This window comes from Buteo buteo, chromosome 2, assembly GCF_964188355.1.
Source record: "Buteo buteo chromosome 2, bButBut1.hap1.1, whole genome shotgun sequence".
NCBI classification, from domain to species: domain Eukaryota; kingdom Metazoa; phylum Chordata; class Aves; order Accipitriformes; family Accipitridae; genus Buteo; species Buteo buteo.
The window spans coordinates 18,201,878-18,221,303 of NC_134172.1; the positions used below are offsets into that span (position 1 = coordinate 18,201,878).

Below are 19,426 nucleotides of genomic sequence, written 5' to 3' on the forward strand. Positions count from 1 at the left end.
TTTTTCCATTTCTTTCAGCTATCTTATTCTGGAAAAATATGTAGTAATGTTGATACTTGGCCAAAATTATTTTCAAAATAGCTGTAAATTTGCGTAAAAAAGTAAACACAAGTACTCTCTGGTAGTTGATACACAAAAGCAATGAGCAGGGGAACAGTGTTTGGCGGTACTTGCTTGCCTAAAGAATTTCATCAAAGTTTCTGAAGTGCGGTGATTCCCAGACTCGTTACTGCTTTGCTGCAGCTGTCTGGTCAGGTGGTGCAGAAGATCACTGCAAGGGGAACACCGGTTGTCTTTCTAATAGAGGCTGACAGTGGTGTGCATCTGAGCAAAATGTTAGGTCAGTTGCTAAATTAGTTTTCTTTCTGCATTGGGAATTAAAGAAGGCTGGCTAGAAAATGAATGTGGATGTGTGAAACACATTTCAACATTTGATCTAATTTTCTATTGAGGCAAAACCTAAACCTTTTCAAACTCCTTCACTTGCTCCCTTTTGCCCCTTCCCTCAAAAGAAGACAAAGATAGCACAACAGTAATTAGTTTACTCTCCTTGAGTATACTCTCAGTTTGGAAAAGTTGGCTCTCCTACTGGCTCTCCTAGTTGCGTGCTCTAGTTACCACATTACTTGTTATTGCAGGGTGGATTGGTCTTTCGGCTTTTAACAAAAAAGAATTAATGAGAAGGCTTTCTTGAGGTAGATAGAAAGTTTGGGGGGATCAGTGAATGGTCACTTTATTGCAGTTGTAACAAGAAGGCTTTGAAGTATTCCAACCATTTTTATTATTTATCTTGTACATTTTATGTCCAAGTATTAAATGTACATGTAACTTTTACCCTGTGAATGGTTCTTTTAATGTCCTAGTAAGTCTAACACTATCTTACAATAGACTTAATTCTTGAAACTGCATCTTTAGTGTTCACTAGTCACACTTCTTTAATACACCATATTAATTTCATTCAAAAGAAAAAATTTTTTAATTATAAGAATTGAGAGTATTAAGAGCATCTGTCTGATCCAGTGTGTATGACAGGCTATTGAACCTCACCTTTTGGTTTCTGTGGAGTTCAGGTATAGAAAGTAGGGCACAAAGAGCTTTCAAAAGGTTATCTAGTGCATATCCCTGCCCCAAGATGGGCTTAACTGTATCTTAAACTCATGGTATTTGTTTGACCTTTAACACATTTTTGGAAGGATTATTCAGTATCCTATCAAGTTTCAGAGAAGGCAGTCCATAGCCTTTTTGGAAGAGAGCTGTAAGAGCAAAAGAAAGAACACCATCTGCCATAGTTTTTCCCTGTTATAAGGCTTCAGAAGTGCCAAACCTTTCTTTCTGGGTTCCGGTGTCTTATTTGAAAGACTGTTTTTCCTAGCAATAACTTCTTAAAGTCAATTGTACTTGCAAAGACAAATGTTTTTAATTCCTCAGGCAGACAATGATGACAGATATTTTGTAATAAAAAAAAAAAAAAAGGCACTAGCTTAGGGCCAAGGATGTTGCGATCCTGGTATGTGTTGGTTTTGGAAGAAAATGAGCATGGGTATACTACTAATTAGGCACTAATATTTCTCTATTTAAGATAGACATACTGCTTAATAAAAATTTCTATGCTGATCTTCTTAACCTTACTGTTTAATACTTTCAAATATTAGAAAAGAGCTTTTTTTCTAAGTTATAAAATGGATAAAATGCTCCAGATTGCTTGAAAGGTTTAAGTATAAAATGAGCTTTCTGCTCTTTTTATGGATATTTTAAGTTTTATGGGTATTTAGTTATCACAGTGTTTTCTGTATGGTTGTATACCATAGTATATGGTTTGCTATTCTGGCTCTCTTAATATTGAAGAGAAAGAAAAAAGGAAAAAAAAAAAAAAGCCCCAAACCTTGTCTTGGAGTTCTTTTCATTCGGTATTGTTGGACAGAAACCTCTTTGTGAACTTGGATCAGCCTGAGCTGTTCTAAGAAGTCAGAAATGGAAAAGTTGTATTAGATCATCCAGTCCATTCCCCTGCAAATACTGGATTGTTCCCTACAGTACATTCCTATTGTAGTAAGTAAAACCAGCAAAAACTGATGCAACTGTTCTTGCTGTCCCTTTTCTCAATAAAGGAATCTGTTGATTAGATTTTATTTTGCAAAGTATAGAGAAGAGGGAACCCACAACTGTTGTTGACAGTTTGGAAGAGAAAACTGGCTCTGGATAGTGAATGTTTAAAATTTCTCTGCTTCCCTCAATTTGTTACTTCCTTGTCTTATTACATGACTCTCTTAAGTTCTACCAGAAATCTTCAGCTATCTCATTACTTTTTATATAGCAGAGATCCCAATAATTCTGTAGAGATTTACAGAAAAGAAACATGAAGAGATGATCCTTCAGGGTAATTATGAGCACTAACGTAGCTGAAACCTGAAACAGTACACATGTGCTCTGCTTGAATTTTTTTTTTTAGAGGAACAGAAGGGATAAATAAAGATCTGTTCTAACTACTTTTTTAGCTTATTTTTAGAGGAGCTGCAAGAATTTCCATGTGCGTTTGCTTGCTATTAGTGCACCAGACACACGTTTTACTGTTTGTCTGTTTAGCTCCAGGATGAAGCTTCTACTTGCACTGTTGCCTTAAACATTTCTGGTTGTGGATTACTCAAGAATTGAGTAAGCTTATCTGTTGGGCTGCTACTGAAGTATTTCTTAACCAATTGCAGTTTACTGATTGGTTTTGGCCAGTTCAGAGCACGCACAGTTCTTTAGCCAGTACTGTACTTTGCATTACGAAAAAGAAGCCACAGCAAGTGGTGTTGCTGTTCCCCATGATAGGGAAGAGTTTGTACATCCAAAAAGCAGTACGTGGCACTGGAAAAGAAAACAGCTACTGCAAAAGTAAGGAATAATTGGTGAATATAGTCTGATTTTATTATAACTGCATAGTATTTTGGTAGCTGGCCCTGCAAAACCCTAATTTGTGCTAATTCTCTATTAGTTTCACCTGGATATGACTTGACTTGGAGTTCTGAGAAATTATTTTGTATATGTTAATGTTTGTCCATGTCGATGGCTAACAACTTTTCCAAAAATACAATAGTCGAATATATCCTGGTGTAATCTCTTTGGCTTGCAAGTTGAATCATATGATTATGTAGCCCAAATTTTACAATCATTGTGGTGTAGAAGTATTGGAAATTTTCGCTATGAAGACTCAGATTTTTTCAGTATGTAAATGTAGATGCTTTCAGCCTACTGTGGTTCCGTTTTTTTGCAATGAGAAAAATAAAGATACCATTTACAAAAAATGAGCTGACTAGGGCAAAGCAAAAGGGATTGACTTCACACATGCTTACAGTGATAAAATCAACGATCTGCAGATGGTGTGCTAAATCTTCAGTCTGGACTGGTACAAGCCTACTTCATAGGCAAGTTTATATACACTTACAGTTTTTACCCAGAGCTTTACACACAAACTCCATGAAAAAAGTTGTTAGTCTGTAGGATGAAAGGGTTTGCATCTGTAGTACAGAATCAGAGAGTCTCAGTAAGGTTTCATGGCTTATTTTATGGTAGAGAATAGACTAACTCATAGCTATCCAACCTTTCACCTGGGAAGAGCTATGCAAGTTCTTTTGGCACTTGTGGAGGGGTCATATGGTGCAGTTTCCCCTACCTGTGATGTGTCAGACGTTCTGCAGCCAACATCCAGGTGCATGCTGCACAGATCATGTGCATTCATCTCGCGTGTCATGCATCTGGATGGTGAATGCTCCTGCCTGGGCACGAGCTCAAGCATCCACGCATTTGGATCTTCTTCCTGGAATAACGTAGAGGAAGTGGACTTCAGATTATAAGAGTTGTTCTGATGAGTCGTGTGTGACAACTGATTGTTCTGAACTCGTTCTGAACTTTTGATGGGAATGACCCATAGATGGAGGGAATTATATCTCTGTATGTGTCAAAGGACTGGGAGGGTGATGGTGGATGAGGAGGATGTATTAGATAGTGTAAGACCTGAGCATGACACAAATTATATAGAATGAATGATTGTACTGAGATGGAGCTGGCTTTCTTCATGGCAGCCTGGTGATGTTAATGTTGACTGCTTCTGCACTTCAAGTTTGAAGCTGATATCGAAATATTTTTTGCTCAACATACTAAAGTTATTTACTTTCTCATTACTTTGTTCTTCATGTATACTTTCTCTAGAACTAATATTTATACAATCTTCATAATTTATTGTTGGAACTGTCTGTTTTCTGTGGCTCACAAGAACTCTTTTCTGTTAACTGTTATATAGAAGATGGAGAGAGCAGGGTGTGTTTGTGAGGGGCTTTTGGTGGCTAATATGTTTGCACTTGTTAAGAGAATAGTGAGAGCAGTTTCTGATTTCAGGGCAGACAAAAGCAGCCACCTTGGAAGGAGCTCAGAGGAGCTGCATTACCCAAGAGCAGCAAGCCTGGAAAATGCACTAGAAGAGAAAGTGGGACTGGGGTTTCGTAGACCATAGGTGGCAACTAACCTCAGATCTAACAGAGTGGGTGGGTTGTGGTTTGGGGGGAAAGCATTGGAGAGTTGGAGAGATGTATGGACCACCTTGGAGTGGGTGGAATTATTGAAACTGATAGCTCATTCACTAAAATGTTGCTTTGGTACATGAAGTCCTTAAGGTTCTTTACTGCTGAGTTCTCAACCATATTTATTTTTAAAAAGCTGTGCCTCCCCGGTAAAGGGACTAGGCTGCAGTTCTGTAAATTCATGTGGAGGTCTGAAGTGCTGTTTGCTTTGGAGATGGGAAAAAATGAAGGAAAAGGTGGTGTGAGTAAGTATTTACCACCTGGCCATCTGGAGGAGGAGGTGTGAGTGTGGTGGTTGGCAGCCAGTAACAATTCATGGCCAACGAAAAATAATTGTTCTTCATGCTCTAGAGGACAATCAAGCAAGGTTGCTTGTTACGTTATAGTTTACATCTTTCAGTCAGAGAAAACATGCAAAGCTTACTGATGGCAAGAGTAAAGCTATCACTTTTGTAATGCAGACTGTCCAAACAATGCACAGGTGTGGTCTGTTGTGCCAGTTTGAAAACTTTTACTATTTCTGGCAAGGGGAGAAGGAATTTACCATAGTTGAATTCATTAATATTGCTGTACTAGATAATAGGTGGCAGTTGCTTGTCATTCTTTAAATCCAGATCATCATAGATCAAGGACATCTTGATTTTTGTAAGGATGTCCTTGTTCAGTGAATGTCACTTGTTGAAAGAGGTGTGGTCCAGTCTTGCCTCAAGTCCTGCTGGCAAAGCACATGACACTCAAAATTTTCAGCCCTACAGAACTATCTAGCAGTGCAGTATACATGGACAGTATTAGGATACCCCATCTGCAAAGAAATACGAAAGCTGTATGGAAGAAATTTAAGGCTTTTCTTTTTCTTTTTCTCCTTGTCTGGAGGAGGAAGCTTGATCTCCAGTTAATTTTTGAAGCTTCCTGCTTGAGTTGTATATACAGAATATATAGGGAGGAGTGCTAGAATTTCAGTACTTTTCTCATGCAAAGTATTTGTAGATAATAGTCTAATTCATATACTGAAATATAAACTTGCCACATGCTTTCTGCTTACCTAAAGGTGAAAATTACTGGAAAAATAATACTCTGTAAGAAAGCCTCTTAATGACTGACAATAGTTTGCATTCATATTTGGAATAATTACCACTGAAGCAATGAGTCGTTTTGCTTCCATCAAAATTATTGCATTCAAAAAAAGTGTAATGCAAGGTGTTATTCCTTATGAAATGCCACATAAATTTAAAGCGTTACTTTTGAAGCCAAAGTGATTTTTTTGAGACCTACTCAATAGCCAGCAACTGAAATCTGCAAGTAAAGAGATCGCTCTTAGCTGGAGGCAGTCAGCTGCCTTTAAACTTAATTTCCATGGGAACAGTGATCAGATTAATCAAAATAAAGTAATTGAAGTTTTATAGAAAATAGTACAGGATCTTTACTTTATTCAGGCCTATATTGTTTCTATGGAAACATTAGGGAAAAGGTAGCTAGCAGCCAGGCATTGAGCAAATGATTGCTTCTCTTGTTGAGATTGGGGAGGTTTCTGGTTGATCTGTGTGTGTTGAACCCTTTGACTTGTTTGTGCTCTTATTGTATAAAAAAGCAGTACATCAGGTAGTGACTGTGCAAAAATAAGCAAAATAAAAATGGATTCTTGTTTGAAATCATAACTAAACCCCCCAACTTTCCATGTTTTATAACATGTAACAGGTTTACTGTTTCTTCTCCACATAAAGACAAAGTTGTTTTGCCATGTGTGTTTACACATACATACCTGTGCTTGTTTGTGCCTTTAATAAAGTGAGAAAAATGCATCTCCAATTTATTGAAAATGTGGCCAGGCATAGCTTTGATGGTGTAACCTTGTTTGTAAGAAAATGCACATCAACTTAATGCCAAGTGGATGGGTTAGTACAGTTGTGGTGAAATACGGATCCTCTGTGATGGTTCAACCAAAAGTATTTGTTATAATTGCAGCTAGTAGATAGTTTACTAGGAAACAGGCTGCTAGTGGACATAAATAATCATTTTGTCCTGAAGTCTATTGAATGGGTTCTCCTGTGATAAATACTTTTTTTCGTATTTTTTTCATATGTTTTTATTTTGTACTTTTTGGTAGAAGTTTAACTGGCTATCTAGTGTTAACTTATTTGCCAGAAGTCTGGACGTTTGGTATCTCTAGCATCTTGCAGTTTCTACATCAGTGTTGCTAATGTGTTTAGTAATAGGCACTTGCAACTTTTCATCTAGATTTTCATAAGGAAGTCCCGTTCCTGTCATCAACTTCTCCTTTCAGCCCACTTTGTTAAAAATAATAATAAGAAGAAAACAATTCAAAGATCAGTTTCCAAAGTATCAATTAAATTGTCTTGTTGACAGCTTAGTCTCATAAAAGCTGTAGAAGTTGGGTTGGTATCAGAAGTCTCTATAGGTATGGTGTACCAACAAACTTTTGAAGTGAAAAATAAAGCAGATAAGCTTATTAAATCAGAGGTGTGAAGTGTTGGTCTATGACTGTTACTTGAAACTTGTGAATAAATCAGTGCTTTGGAATGTGAAAAAACTTTGGTTTAGGTTAAAATCCAGACGGAGGCATTTTTTTGGATTGGCAGTAATTGATTTAAAGTTTCTGCTGGGAACCCTCCAAAGAGTAGCAGAAATCCAGCCAAAATGTACTGGACGTAAAAGAAGTAAATCAGTCCTTCTAAGACAAATAGTTTGTAATTTCATTGTTACCGAAGGGGCAATGTACCAGCCTGCTGACAAAACTGGTGCAGTGGTTCAAAGAGAAGTTTTAGAACCCAAATCTATGCTCATACCCAGATTTTTCTTGTCTTATGAAGGTTGTACAGTATTTATTTAACCAAAGTGATACATTTTTTGTCTGTGGTACTGAGGCCAATCAAAGGTCTCGTAAGCTGCTCAGTAATAGTAGTCTGATAAATCCAAGACATCCAAAGATAATGTAATTTTAAACTGTTTTTCTACATTGTTCTTTTCCCTTGGACCAGAAGTTCTGTGTCAGAACATGTGAGGGAGTGTTTAAAACAATTTTTTTTTTTGTTACTGTCTTGGACTATTTTCCTTTTAAGAACAGAAAGTCATAACTACCCAAACAAGCCTCTACAGTGCCAAAACATTGTAAGAGTTAAGAAGGATAGGATGTGATAGTTATAAAATCTTTCTGAAGCATGGAAACTGGTACCATAAGATTTAATAAAAATTTTTAAAATAAGATTTAGCAAAAATGCTTGCCTGTGTTTCCTACCAGCAGGTTTTGTTACTGTTTACGTTAACTGTCCTTCTTTCTTTGGAAATCTTGGTTGTATCTGTTCCTCAGCTAATCCTCGTAAAGTTAATGTGTAGTGTTCAGTAATATGTGTAATGTTATGCACATCCTCACCATCTTCCCTCTTTTATATGAAATACAGGCATACACGCACAGTTTTTACTCATCTTTTCTTTTTCTGTTCCCCATTACTTTTTTTTCTTCTATGCCAGCTTAAGCACTTTTTAAAAAAAAACACAACTTTTTTCAGTTATCTCTCTTATAACTCTTTTTCCTTTCTAAAGCATGGAAAGAAGAGAGCAACGTAGTATGCTACATGTGCACTATTCCTTTAGGCTTACAGATAGCATTGTTTGTATAGCAGTGTTCTCTTAACCACAGGTTGTTTCTGTAATAGCCATTTCTGTGTATCTTGGTAGAATCCAGTGTTTCACTTTGCAGGTGTGGTGATGTCAGTGGAAGTTCACTTCAAACATAGGTTATACTAAGTTGAGAGCTGCAGCATGTAAGCACTTAACAAACCGGTGCTATCCATGTGGTGCCCAGTCACTGCAGAGTAACCAGTGAGGTGCTGAAGAAATAAGATTCAAAACCATGCAAAGCATAAGGCTTAGCTGTCTGTGCAAATCAAGGATGAGTAATTTACAACGGGCAATTGCTGTAACTTGCCTATGCCTTCAATGCAACAGCGAAGCCTACATGTACAGATTCACTTTGACATAGCATCTTCAGTACGGTGATATAGTCCGTTTCTGTGCTACAGAGAGAAGGGTTCCATGCCTTCTTCCTCCAGCTGAACCACTCTGAGGTACCTACAGTGCAAAAATCCTTCCTATTCCTGTAGTGACAGTTTTAAAAACATTGAATTGTCTAAAGTTAGAGCTGTCTTAGATTTGTTTTCAAAAAACACTGGTGCCTCAGTGGGCAATTTAGAGTTGCACACGCGTACATTATGGTCATGTATTTTGCGGCTGTCTTCCCCCACCTCCATTTTTCTTACTAAGACGCAGTTTTTCTCTCAGTGTGTCTTCTCATGTATGTCTGCAAGCTTATTCTATTTTTCATCTACTAAATAAGAATTGGATTCATTCCTTGTCTCTTAGGGAAATTAAGACAGGAAGTGTATAAAGATGAAATATTTGTATGCCATGTTAATGTGACCATATAAATTCCTTGAGAAATCATTACTCTCACCTAGTTTGCATGTATTTGCAAAGTTACGCCATTTCATTACATGCAAACTAGGTGAGATATTTAAATCTTTTGTACTCCATCAGTGCTGGAGTTTGAGGGTGTTATGAGAGTTGCCGAGTGTAGCTGACCCCAGGACGTGAGGACTCCTCTGACTCGGCTGCAGAAGCCCAGTCTGGTGCACTGAGAGATGGATGTGGCCGCTGTTGTTCCCATGTGCAGGTCCAACCAGTAGCGAGACTGAGCGCCTGTGCCACTAGCCCAGCTGGCCAGAAAGGCTACCACAGGCAGAGCAGTGCCTTTACCCATGTAAGTGCCAATGGCAATCATATAAACAAAAAAGCAGACAGCCTGGTCCCATTTCTCCTCTCCAGCTGATCACGACTGAAGTTCACCGCTGAAAGCATGCACACCTTCACTCTTTAGATTTCTAAGCAGAACCACATTTACAGATTCCTCAGATACCAGCATGGGCTCTAAGTCCAACTAAATAGCCATGCCTGGACCCTGGGCCCTTTCCCAGCCACTGGTTAAGACCTTGAGTCCTTCCAGATATGGGTGTCCTCTTACTTGCTGGCTACTCCAGCTTAAAGATTGCTAGCAAAGTACACACATGGTTAAATTCATTAGGGAAATATCAACACACCCTGCTGTCATCAGTTTCTGGACCTGGATCTTACACACACAGATATACACTCACCAATATTATTGATGCCAAGGGGTAAAATAATAATCCATTTTGACTTCTGAATTCCATTTCTTAATTTAATTTCATTACCTGTACTTTCACTCACTGTACTAGATGCATCAGTATGCCCCTCTTGATGCATGTGGTGGTCAGCAAGGACACATTTTTCCTTCAGAACTGTTTGTTTCAGAGAATATTATGCCAAGTAGGTACTTTGTGCTCTCCCCTTCAATTTTAGGTTGGGTTTTTTTCTGATTTCTGTCCTGCTGCCTTTCTCCTTCACCCTGTTTCATAGACCTCTAACATGAAATCATTGCTTCGAAGAGGAGGAGATTCTGAACCTTGGAGCCACTGACTTCTGCCCCAGTGGCTCAGGTACAGTATGATCCTTCCTGAAGAACATGATATTTACTGAGTGGTGGGGATGGTGTGAGCTAAACAGTCTTATTTTGTCCATTGAAAATTAAATCCGTATTGTCTCCCTATCTCTTTCTAACCTTTCTTGTTACCTTTTGCTAGAAATCACAACCTGCACAAGGTAAATGCCAATGATGTCAATTATTCACAAACATGACTGCCTCAATTATTTTGACATTTAAGAGTTAAAAAAACCCCAAACCTGCCAGCTATAAGTGCTAGGGATTATGTATGGGATAGCTTCAGTACTGCTTTACATTTAGTATGGATATCGTCTTCATAAAGTATCTTCAGTTTTAATGTGCTTTACAGATTGGGTTGCATGGAAAAGAGCAGTTTTTGTTGACATTTAGTGATTAAATAATCCAGTAATGACACTACAGACATACACGGCTTTAATCAGGATCAAACCATAAATCAGGGTGCAATTTTGAATTTCCTAGTTTCAAACATTCTAGGGAAAAAGTAACCCATGATTGTCATCACGTTAATCGGCATCTGCAATACTAAGCTGGTCATATTGAAGTTTGATATGTCATTAAAGACTAACTACGAATCATACCATAGCACGTGCCAAGTAACAAAATATTTGTAGTTGTGTTCCTGTGCTCTTTCATCTTGAAACATCCACTTTCTACCAATTTCTAACTAATTCTAACTAATAATCTGACCGAGTTTTATTATTGTCTTCTCTCAAAGGGGAAGCAATATTTTCCTCTTGTTGCGTATCAGGTAACCACCGAGTAAGACCTATGGCTTGATCACATCTTCTGTCCTGCTTCTGCTCTGTCTCTGTGTTTTCTGAGTATGTATATTGGTCTTTTAACTTATTAGAACTGGATTATTTTCTATTTATTTTTCTACTGCTAAATGAATTTTTAACGTATGAGACACCTTTAATTCCCTTTGTGTTATGTGCATTTATTCTCCTTTTATTATTCCTATTAACACTTTTATAACCATTCTGTGTGGGAATGTTGTGCTGGTTTTTACTTATTTCAGCTTTTCCGCTGATTTTCCAAACCTTTAAGAATGTAGGTAAGAGTGACCTCTCGTACACTGAGGTTGATCGTCTGAAGATGGACAGAGTTAGAGGGTACTTCAGTGTATTTCAGTTGATCTGGGGGAGCTCAACTGAGTTAAGCTGGATCAATATTTGTAATTTTTTGTTCTATCAAGTGTAAATTGACATTTTTGCATGATATAAAAAGAAATGTGTTCCCTTTTGGTTTTGTTAATGTTATAACTGATTTATGGCATAAAAATGTAAAATAAAATTCCCTGGTTTATGATACTTCTTCCTGATATTATTTAAATTTTTGCTGGTTTCATACTCAAGTGCAGTGTAAATCAGGCTAGGTCATGCTGGCTAATACTTTGGTTGCATCCTACTTGAAAAAAGAGGGCGGGGGGGGCGCGGTTCCTGGTTGGAAACTCTCAGGAAATCTCTTGGCATCCCAGTAGTTGATAGTTTTGTATTACTGGTCTGCATTTTCATAGATCCTTATTTCTTGAAGAATAAAATTGCTAAACTTATCTCTGTTATTATTTTATAATAGTAGGAGTGCCAATACAGCTCCCTTATCTTTGTTACTGTCATCTCCTCTGTCATTAGGTAATTTCTGCCGTTTTCTACCAGCTTTCCAAAATTTAAAGATATGGCATGGCTGTAATTTTGTACACCTGTACAAATACATTTGTGTTACCCTGTCCAATATAAAAAGAAATGAATATGTTTGCTTTGATTTGAAGCTTCCTGTAAAATGGGTTTGCATGTTTGGATGATTTAGTGCAAAAGCCTGAAGTGTAGTGGTCTGAAAAGGTACAGGGAAATGGCAGTAAATCTCTCCTAAATTACTGCAATTTTTTTCCAATATTTTGTCATTATTTTTCATACTCCTTTTTATCCTACAACACACATTCCACTTCAGTGTTGGTGTTTCTCTGTCCTCTGCAGGGAAAGTTGAGAATTAGTTGTATGTATTAACAGTATTGTAATTATCTGGTTATACTTATTTGGGACATTTTACTCCTACACATCTCTCTATCTTAAATAAAATTCAGATGCTGTCTTCATCTTCTTTAAAATTAAAATTCTTACTAAAAATCTTGTTTGTTGGCATTAATTAATTTATTAGAATCTCTGTTTTGATTTCCATTTAGTTTAAGTTGTAGCCTGGCACCTGGCTGTATTGTGCAGGCCTCAGCATCTTCTGTTCTTATGTCCTGTGACTTCTGAAGTACTCACTGCAAGTCTTCCACTGCTGGTTTTTATTATCTTAATTTTTCCCCCATATCTACATATTTTCTCCACATTTTCTATTCTTCTGAATGTTCACCTACTTCTACCACTATTCCCAGAAACAAAAATAAAACCGACTTTCACCTAATGCCAAGTGTAGTATGGAAGAACAGAAGATCATCCTTTACTAACCACTATAAAGTGCTTCTTTGCTTTGCTATCTATTTTTTAAGATTTCACAACTTTATATTTTCATATTAACTTTAGGTGTGGGATTTCACCAGAGATGTGTCTGTCCCTTGTTGTCCAAGTTCCACTTGATTTGTTGTGATCTGTTTGGAAAGTGGTGCTAACTGTCAATCACCTTTTTTAGAAACAAGGGAAGGCCTAAATGCAAAGCATGTCCCTGTAGGTGTTCTTTGCTTTCATGACCATGGCTTCATTAAAGAGCATTTAAGCAAATGCATAATTTCACACTTGTGACTTATCCTAATACTCTTAAGCGTGTACTTAATTTTAGTGATTAATTATTTTCTGTTTTGTTTTGCTTTGTTTTTTAACCTGGACTGTAAGCAGGCAGAGGGAGAAGGGAACAGTAACATTTTTAGCTCACTTGCCTGTTGGTAGAGGCTAGTAGAGATTTTGCCTGTTGCATTTAAGCACCCTCATGTGCTGCTGCTTTTTATTTGTGAGTCTTTCTTGCATATGGTTGGTGTATGGGGAGTCTGCTACTGTGAGCTTTTGCATTTGAAATTCTTCAGCATTATTTGTTTGCATGGCTTAAGTCCCTTCAGTTTTTAATGTAAAGCTGACTAAAAATTCATTTCTAGATTTCATATTTGAGAAATTGCATAAATGAGTGTGGTTAGTTCTTAGGATCTGTTTTCAGTGTTGGTGACCTCTTTTTAAATTAATTACTTTGAGGATTTCAGAAGTATTTAATCTGTCATTTTATTAGTGTTTTGGATTGTGATCCAGTGTTTGTGGCACTTTGATCCGGTTTTAGCAAAAGTTCTCTTTACAGCAGAATTCTGCTCTGATGATGGAGGCCTTAAATAAAAGTTTTTGGTTTTTTTTTTCATCGTTTGCATGCTTCTGAGTAGCTTCTTTTAAAGAGTGGTAGATTTTTCTTGAGGCATGTGATAGGGGAACAGAAGAGTAAAATAGAAAATAGTAATTAAATTGTAATTGTGTTTTGCATGTGTATGAATGACTAAAAGGTGGGTTTTTCTCTTCCTGTCAATAAATATTCATATGTATGTACATGCAGCGTTCAGTGTCAGTATTTTTCTTAAAATGTAATTTATAGTGGAATAACATAATGTTATGAATTAAAATGAGAGAGTTTGGGGTTTGGGGAGGATTTTTTTTACATCTGAATTTAATTACTTGACCTATGCTGTATCATAACAAGTTGCACAGCATGTAGAAAAACCTGAACAGTAACCTACATATTTCTCATATGGCATAAATTGTACTGACCCCACTAGATGGTGCTAATTGATAAATATACGTCTGTGTGTATATATATTTATATATATTTAATTTTACCTCAAAGCATAGGTGTCCCTGTCAGTGATTAAATTCGGGGTTTTGAATGGGTTAATTCTGTATCATTGAGCTGTACAGAAGTGCTCTCTTCAATGTTATTAGGAACTCAGGGAACTTGAATTGAATTGGATCTTGGACTAACTTGCATTGAGTAGAGAATGTAAGGATGATGTTTACTGTACTAGGCAGGAATAAACCAAACTCTTCATGATGTAAATTTAGCAGGCTCTGCCCGAATAATGAAAGTGAAAAAGCACAAGTCTATGCCAAGGTTTCTCAATCTGTATGCAGCAAATCCTTTTTTTTTTTTTTTTTTGCCTATTTTCTTTAATTAATGTTTAACTGGCATTTCTGTAAAAATCTTAGATATGTAGAGAATAGAGCTTGGTGAAAAAAATATCTGCCTGACAACCAGAAGAGCAGTTTAGCCTTCGTTCATGTTAGAAATCTGTTTACTTGATGAGCAGGGTTAAGAAAGTCCTTTCCTTTGGATTTATATTGGTAACAGAACAGTGGAAATCACTTGCCTTTGGAAAAATGTCTGGAAATTAGGTTCTGTATGATGACGTAAAACTAAAGACCTCAATTCAAATTTCTAATGAGTGTTTAACAGTAGTATCAGGAGAAATGAAGATTACAAAGCAAAATGTTTACAAGTAAAACATAGCTGTGGGCAAATGAGAACCTTTTAATGTTTATATAAGGTTTTATGTTTTCTGAAGAAGGGACAAGGCATTTATTGAGAGAAGTATTAAATCTAGGCACATATTTGTTTTGTTTCTAGCACCTAAATGGAATCTTGAACTTAGCCTTCAAGGAAGTCTATTAGCAGTGAACTGGAGACTACCTGCTCTTACTGTGCAGTGCTTCTTTACCTTCTTAGCAGATTTCCAAAGGCAACTCTCATCTTTCAGTTCTTCTCACTTTAAAGCTCGCTCTTCAGCTGTATTTATTTGACAAAGCAGGACCATACAGTTGTTCATTTAAAACCTGTCCTGATAGCTTCTTTATTTGGAAAAGTGTTCTTTTAATTTAATTTAATTTTTTTTTAAAGTACTATCTCCATATTCTTAGCAAGTTACTTCTTCAGTCCTCTAATTCAGACTCTGGGAATAATTTAACATGAATGGGTATTAGTATTGGCGCAGAAAGTATTGTAAATTCATGTTTGAATTCACTTTATGGCTCTTTTCTTTGTTAATCAACATACCAGCATAAAGCAGTGGGAAATAATGGAATATCGGGGGGGGGAGGGGTTGTATTGCTGAATTAGATAATCAAATTTAATCACAAGTCATGAAGTGTTCAGGATTGCAGTTTTCCTAGATGTCTTTCAGCAATAAGATGACAGTTGTTGCTGGTATATCTTGTGCTTAGAAGGACTTCAGATGATGATCGCTTCCAAAACCCAGTCAGTCAGCAGTTGACATGATCTTTGCTCTTTACATTCTAGCTGCATCCGGGCTGTTTCTTTCCTTTTCCAGTTCATGTTTAGTAATATAATTATTGTTATCTTAGATCATTTTTTTCTTTGAAATACTCAAATCTGATATTCAAGTGCAAGAACAATTATGTTTTTCTGTAGTACAGAAAGCTGACTTTTCTAAGAAGAAATCCTTCTCTCAAATTCATAAAGATCTTTAAATTTAAAGTACCAAACCCTAAATGGAGAAACACTTTTGCTATATAAAACAGTAACATTATACTCGTGCTGTTTAAAAAAAGTTTGTCATAAAGCTGAAGAAACGTAAACATTTCTTAAAATGTGTCCAATACCAAGACTTGAAGAAGTTTTTAATTTCTGATGTTTTAGATCTTTGGATTATTTGTTACACATAATAACAATTCAAATTAGTTAGGCATGCATTTTGCAAGTCTTTGTTGCATTACTTACACACAGAGTCAGGTGATACCTAAAAAGGAAGTATCGACAGAGTATTTAAGTGGGAAAAAATGGAAGATTTCCGTAAAAGAAAGAAAGAAGAAACAAGTTTGTTGTTGGAATGTGAGATCAAAATACTGTAGACATGTATATATTTTTTTTCTGATCAATCCAAGTTCGTTAGTGTCTTGAATTAAATAAGTTTTTCCTCAAGTTTTGTATTTAGAATCATTGTAAAAACATCAGCTGTTTGATCGTTGCAGTAAGGATTATTTCCATCTGTATTTGATTACAGCTGTGCAACTTTACTGAGTATTTTTTGTCAAAACTGAAGGGCTTCAGTGGGAGTTGCAATTCCTTTCTTGCTTGCATAAAGTATTCTTTAAGTAAAGTATATTTTAAAAGTAACTTAGAAAGACACATTTCCTGATATAGTTGTCATATAAACAAATATTGCAATTGGTTATAATTATCTCACTATCAGTAGTTGGAATACCAAAAAATTTAAGCTTATGGTAATTTTTTTTTTATTTTATTAGAAGTCATTTTAGGAGTATTGGTTTGAAAATTAAGTACATTTTTTGTCCATGATTAGTCCTTGTCTTCCTTTTAGTGATGAGGAAACTGATGCTTAGTCCCTTCGGTAATGTGCTTTGAAATCTTTGGATTAAAAATGGTGTCATAGTCCTGAGTATTGTTACCCTTTTAAATTGCAGTCTTTATATATGACTTTGACAGTTTTGTTGTATGCATGATCAATTTGCTATGTCTGCAGTACTGCACAGAATTTCCTGACAGTTGGGTCAGGATCTTTAATGAAAGATTTGGTCTATTGTGTTGTGAATGATGAATCTTTATCACTGTCTTAGTGAAAGGAAGAGAGAATTAAAGACACTTATGTGACCCCACTTAAATTCTGTGTTTCATTTAAATCGGAATGCTTAATTTCAAAAAGTATGATTATTAAAGTAATAATACTGGGGGTGGGTGGGCAAAGATTACCAGAATGGAAATGTATAGATGGAAGGGTGAAGAACCATAAATTGGAAAGAGCAGCTTGTAACCTGGGCATCCCGAGTTCACTATTGCTCTTCTGAAATTTTTCCCTCAAACTTTTACCAAATTTAAGATGGTTTTATATAGGTCAGTGCGTGCTTTTGGTGAAAAGAGTTGCTATACCTTTATTTTAGCAAATTCAGACTGGTACAATTCAGACTGGTACTTGATGGGTATACTGCTCAGATGTCGTTTTATTTGAAAATGTATTTATGAAGGGTAGTGTGTGAAAATTGTTAGGATCTTTCAGCATCCATGGACTCCAGTTTGAAGACTTCTTGTTTAAAAGGAGAAGAAGTTTGATGTTGTTCTGTTCTTTCTGTTCAAGGACTTCATGTCCTTAGCTCACACAAGAGAGTGGTTTCATTCAAATTTGGAATTGTTCTGATGCTCCTTCCTTTGGAAATGGGGTTAAAAGTACAGAAAAACAATTTGAAAATACTGTATACAGTAGCCATGTAGGCTGTTTGGCTCTAAAGGGGCCAGGAAATTTATTTTGGAGCAAGTGCAACTTGTTTGCCTTTGGTCTGAACTTCCTCTGTCTACCTAGGGACCCTCTTCCTATAAGCAAAGTCATCAAAACCTTTTCTTATTACTGACCAAAAAAAAGTGCATTTGAATGAAGTCTGTGAAATCTCATATAATAGCAGCTTTATTTTATTGTATAAGGAACAATGAATTCAAAGTGAAAAGTGTTTCTTACAGAAAAATAAACATTTTAAGAAACTCTGCAAGGAATAACTGGGTTTGTAGCCAGTATTTAATCTGTTTTGCTTAACATTGCAAAAATAAAATAGCTAATACATTAGTCTTATTACCATATGCTTTCATATTCATTCAGACCAGAATTTTCTTTTTCTTGAGTCCTTTCTCTTTGTGATATAGGCTACATAAAATAAACCTCAGAGGTATTAAAATATAATTTAAAGAAAAAAGCTTTTAAAAATGAAGGAAGAAAAAGGGCAGCATCTCACAGGATAAGCTATAAAGGGGTTAAAATCACAAATAAGCATGTTACAGTCCTCTGTAAATGGGAATGAATATGGAAATTACCATTTCACGTAACTGCTATTTTAATCTTTAACCTTCTAGTAGTTTTAGGATCCTACTTGAAAAATAATTATCAACTGTATGAAGACTAGATGGCGAGCTGTGGATTATCAGTAGATAAGGAAAAAATGTATTGATCACAGACAGATCATAGGTAAGGCCACTAATTAAGTAGGCTGGAGAAATTCCAGAAGAGAGCAGTTAGAATGATGAGAGGGCTACAAAACATGATCCATGGGCGAAGATTGAAAGAGTTTGGGGTTAGCTTACAAATCACTGGAGAAGTACCTAAGTTTTCATGTTGAAGAGGCCATCGCAAAGACAAAGTGAATATTTGTTCTCCAGGATCGGATGAGAAGTCAGGAAATCAATTTACAGCAACATGCAAGTCCAGTGCAAGGCTGCTGCTCCGATGGCTGTTGGATCTCAAAAAGGGCTGGGAGCCAGGTTAGAAGCCACTCCCTTGCAAACGTTAGACCAAAGTGTTGGTCTGTTGAGCAATGGTTGATTCTGCATGTTGCAGGGCTGCCTGGCTTCTGCTGGCTGCGGTGCCCTGCCCATGCTGTGCACAGTACTTGGCTCTGCTCACACCCCTGAGGAGCTCCTTGCAAAGAAAGCACTGTTGGCAGAATACAGTTTCATGAGCAAGCCTTATCTGGAGCATTTTGTATCACTAGAAATCTATAGAACTTAGCTCTTGTTACTTGGCTATGAGCAGAAGGGGTTGGATGGGGTGTTGCCATTTTGTATATGACCTCTGTCATTTTCTCAGATCATTCTGTTCAGTTTCCGTACATGCATATAGAGAGGTTGTGTTCATCAAATTTCCACATTAAACAAGAACTTCAGGATACCTCTGTTCTTTCTTCCTGATGAAGGTGTCTAGTCTTCATCAGCTGCCCCAGCAAGTTCTACAGCACCCAAATGAATTTAAATACGTGGCACACTGTTTTCAAGGTACTTACCTGGCCTTGCTTTTAACCACACATTAAGCAAGGAAATGCTACTTTTCCATTTTACAAATAGAGAATGGATGGACTGTCTTCAGGAAGGTGGTAGTGAAGCAGGAAATTCGTCACCTACCCTGTTACAGTGGGCTCATACCCTAGAAACTTTGCTTGAAAATGACTACGTCTGGACTAAATGCTGAACTTCTGTGCCACTAATCCCACACTTAACTGCACTCACACCTTTCCTTTCTTATCTGTTCTTGTCTCTTCTCAAAACCGGTAATAAAACCAACCTCAACAGTCCTCCCTGTCAGGTGTATTTTTTCTGCATTTAAATCTTATTGGCAGATGAACAACTGCCTGCTTACAGTGTGCTTTCTAGATTAGGAAAACTGATTCTTTGGTGCTATAGCTGTTGCTCTAAAATGTTCCCAGTGAATTTAAATTTTAAAATTTAATTTTAATGGTTCTCTTTGCTTTTGCGCTAAGGAGAAGGCATGGTATATGAGCATAATGGAGGCATTTAGTAATTTTCTTTCATATGCTTTGGTGACACTAGCATGAAG

General features: G+C 36.7%; 1 protein-coding gene across 5 annotated transcripts in view; it reads left to right on the forward strand.

The window, feature by feature from the left end:
• Positions 1 to 19,426, forward strand: part of MPP7 (MAGUK p55 scaffold protein 7) — a 156,704-nt gene that overhangs the window by 56,713 nt on the left and 80,565 nt on the right. The gene's annotated exons all lie outside the window — the stretch shown is intronic.